At 41.4% G+C, this 3,033-nt stretch overlaps 1 long non-coding RNA gene across 1 annotated transcript in view; it reads left to right on the forward strand.

Annotated features, from left to right (window-relative positions):
- Nucleotides 1-2,431, forward strand: part of LOC109317144 — a 6,130-nt gene extending 3,699 nt beyond the window's left edge. Inside the window, exon 2 of the long non-coding RNA XR_002102988.1 lies at nucleotides 1,902-2,431. This is a non-coding gene — a long non-coding RNA (uncharacterized LOC109317144). The remainder of the gene's footprint in view (nucleotides 1-1,901) is intronic.
- Nucleotides 2,432-3,033: the final 602 nt, after the last annotated feature.

Genomic DNA, 3,033 nt, shown 5'->3' on the forward strand with positions numbered 1-3,033 from the left:
GGGAGGGAGGGCTGCTTAAGCGAGTACAGGAAAAACTCTTGGAGGAAGAAGACACGATTCTGTCATTCACAAGCAGCTGAGAGACGGCTGTAGGCACTGCAAGGGCTTTAGTTCACCAGCCAGTGGCAGCTCCTGATTTCTGACATCACTGTTATGGAGAGCGTTTGAGCACAGGGGAAAAAAAAAGAAATGAAACTGAACCGATGAAAGCGCCTCAATAAAACCTAACGAGAACAAACCAACGTTGGGGCATATCATCAATGCCCTCTGACCGCCAACTGAGAGCGTTAGTAGATCCCCATTTAGTGTGTACAAAGACAACCCCTCCCTCCCACAGCCAGTGCTGCCGGGTGACTGAAACAGGATCACCTTTGCTCATGGCTTGTTAAAATGAAAGGGGAACCTACTGATATATTTGTATCCTGACTGGGCATTCCTGGCTGTGGTTGCAGTCTTTCCCAGTGTGTTTATATGAGGTTACTCTGTAATATATATATGCAATGTGATATAAGAGGGTATATAAGGCTCCCATTACAGGCTTCTATTTTGAGATCTCTCTAACCTGGCACACGAGCTGTGACAGGGAGCCCAATATGGATAGTTGGACTCACAGGACAGGGCTACATGGTGCGACACGGTGCATATGCATTGTACCATATAGACAGACCCACAGAGACTGACGTGCCATTAGACTGGTCTAACACTGGAGTATCACAGCAATGAAAGTGCCAAAAATTATTCACTGTGTGATTTCATGCAGTTATTCACCGTGTGATTTCATGCATCAGCATATTATTATACCTCACTATCTTCCTTTTTTAATAAAGATTATTATTATATCTTCCTAAAATTCAAGTATCACTACCAACCATATACGTAGTGAGTTAATCCATGTACCACATATAGAATATATGCTGCAAAATTGCACATACAGCTATAATTACATTACTGTGAAAAATATCACTAAAGATACACAGAGAAAAGATTATTTACAGGAGAGACGAAAAAATATTGGGTCATATTCTGCTTAGGGTTACACACCTGAAGTTTCACCATTTTTATCTGCTTTACAAGGGGAACTGAAGACAAAACTGAACTTAAGGTAGCTTCAGTGGGTTACGGTGTTTTTACTATCCCTTACTTTAGCTGAGTTTTGATAGTGCCTAGATTTCACACGTCTCTGCTTATAGTTTCATACCAAAGGCCCAAACTGGCAAGCCCAGAGCATGCAAAACTTGACGGAAAGATCCCGAGGCTGGTCAGTGCCTGCAGGAGGAACAGATCCCAAGCCCCCTGACTCCCCCTTCAGTACACTGTACCCACTTTCTTGATTGTAGGGTTGCCTGACAAGACAGTAAAAAACTACCTGATCCTTGCCCACGTAAAACAGTTCCTACTGCTGCACCGAGGTCCACAGCTGGTGAATCATAGCCGTGAAGTTTGTCAGTGCAGAGAATGCCTCTCTCTCGGTAGGACACTGACTATACTATAGCATCTGCTTCATGAGCTCACCATGTCATTCATAGGTGGCAAAACTGTGCAGTGAAAAGGAAGATACCCCATTCATACATCCTTTACCTGTTTATATCAAAGTGTGCACGAGTTTTATTTTTGTCGAGTATTTTAAATGCATGGCTATTTGCTCGGTCTTTTGGCAGCTGGCTGTTAATATTTCAAGTTACAACTTATCACATCAACTACTTACAGAAACATGAACAAACAATGGCACAGAAACAGAATATCTAATAAGCTAACTAGAGAGGCATCACTTCTTTCCTCTCAAAACTGATGCCCTCTCACAACTTGTCAATTGGATCTGTCACTTGCAGGTTAAAGGTATTGATAACCACCTATCAGTTAGCCCGTTGTATATTCTCATTATTATATCTCTATATCTGCAGGTGAAGATGACTTGAAAGAAGAGGTTAAAACATCTAAACACAAGAATTTTCCCAGTTTAGGAGACGCCAAAGAACTGAATATAGTGCTGCAGATTTGTCAGTCCCATTAGTTTGTATTAGTAGGACTTTCATTAAACCTTGCTGAAAAAGGGAGGGGGGGGGAGGTGTCTCAATTCTTTAAGGAGTAAAATAAAATGCTAGTGAAATTTTACAAATAAGCATGTTTCTCTGACCAATCTGAAATTACAAGGTGTCTTTCTGATGTCACATTTTTAGCAGAGAGATTCTGTGCTGGATTTTATTAGGCATGTGGAAATACAGTGCAGTACAGTACAATGCTCAGAAGCCTGAGCAATATGTAAATGTTTGTACATTTTTCTACCAAAGTGCTTCTCTGGTATGCTGCAATAAAATCTTTGTTGCCTTAATTAGTTATTGTTTATAAGGGGTTTAAGGTCCTGGAACTGATCCCAGTATGAAAAAGAACATATTAATAGTGGATAACAAATAAAATTGGACCTTATATATCACTACAGATGGTATGGGTGGTTTATTTGCTTACTTATGTGTTAATAAGATAAAATCAAGTTAAAACTCTGGCATGTGCTTTCCACAGATGCTCTCAAACCAAAGAAAATATTATTGAAAGAGAAGTTTCCTTTTTCTGCTCATTTGTATCAGATTTGGGGGGAGGGGGGGGCTGATTTCAAGGATGAGCTTTTCTTGCCACCCAGCATCTCACTTTGCTGAAATGCTACTCTTTGTATAACCAAGCACTTCATGCCTCCTCCTAAACAAGAGTGGAGTCACGGGATCATCCACAAGCTTTGGTGGAGACTGAATCTTGGTCCACCTTTTGTTCTGGATTTTGCAGTCTGTAGTTGGCTAAACGCAGGTCCTGCATCCAAATGCCCACGCTGATCTGAGCTCAGACGCAAACTTCATCTCCATGCCCCATCTCCAATTATAACTTGAACCCAGACATACAAGCATGAGCCACAGCCCAAGGCTAACAATGAAAATTTTGTTATTGAGTTCAGAGGGCTCAGGCTCCATCACCCTGGCACCTGCGCACCTTAAGAAAACATTGCTAAATACAGCCCAGAGAGGTAGTCTATAAGGTATATCCCAT

This window comes from Crocodylus porosus, unplaced genomic scaffold (assembly GCF_001723895.1).
Source record: "Crocodylus porosus isolate Cpor-Errol unplaced genomic scaffold, CroPor_comp1, whole genome shotgun sequence".
Lineage (NCBI taxonomy): Eukaryota > Metazoa > Chordata > Crocodylia > Crocodylidae > Crocodylus > Crocodylus porosus.